The 333-nt window shown below is 32.7% G+C and overlaps 1 protein-coding gene across 1 annotated transcript in view; it reads right to left on the bottom strand.

The window, feature by feature from the left end:
• The window catches only part of SMC6 (structural maintenance of chromosomes 6), a 58352-nt gene that overhangs the window by 16361 nt on the left and 41658 nt on the right, over positions 1-333 (bottom strand). The gene's annotated exons all lie outside the window — the stretch shown is intronic.

Below are 333 nucleotides of genomic sequence, written 5' to 3'. Positions count from 1 at the left end.
ACACTAGGATATTTTCATCTGTCTTGTTCACTGTTGCATCCCTCAGCACTTAATATGGTGCCTGGCACAGCATCAACATTCAATAATATTTATTCATTTCAAGGAGACTCTACAATCTATCTAACCAAGCGCTTACTGGAACTCAGAGAAACTAAGCTGAATGTCATAAACAGTTGCCTGAAAAAAAATAATAACAGAGTAACAACAGTAAAAATAGAGATGAATTAAAATGAAGACTATTTACTTGGAAAAAGAATGCAAAGAGACCAACTACAACTGACTAAAAGATATTAATACTGATACTGATTAATTCTGAAAAATACTATGCTAGGT

The sequence above is a fragment of the Pteropus vampyrus genome, unplaced genomic scaffold, assembly GCF_000151845.1.
Source record: "Pteropus vampyrus isolate Shadow unplaced genomic scaffold, Pvam_2.0 Scaffold28, whole genome shotgun sequence".
In the NCBI taxonomy this organism is placed as follows: domain Eukaryota; kingdom Metazoa; phylum Chordata; class Mammalia; order Chiroptera; family Pteropodidae; genus Pteropus; species Pteropus vampyrus.
This window is presented reverse-complemented; position numbering and strand designations above follow the sequence as displayed.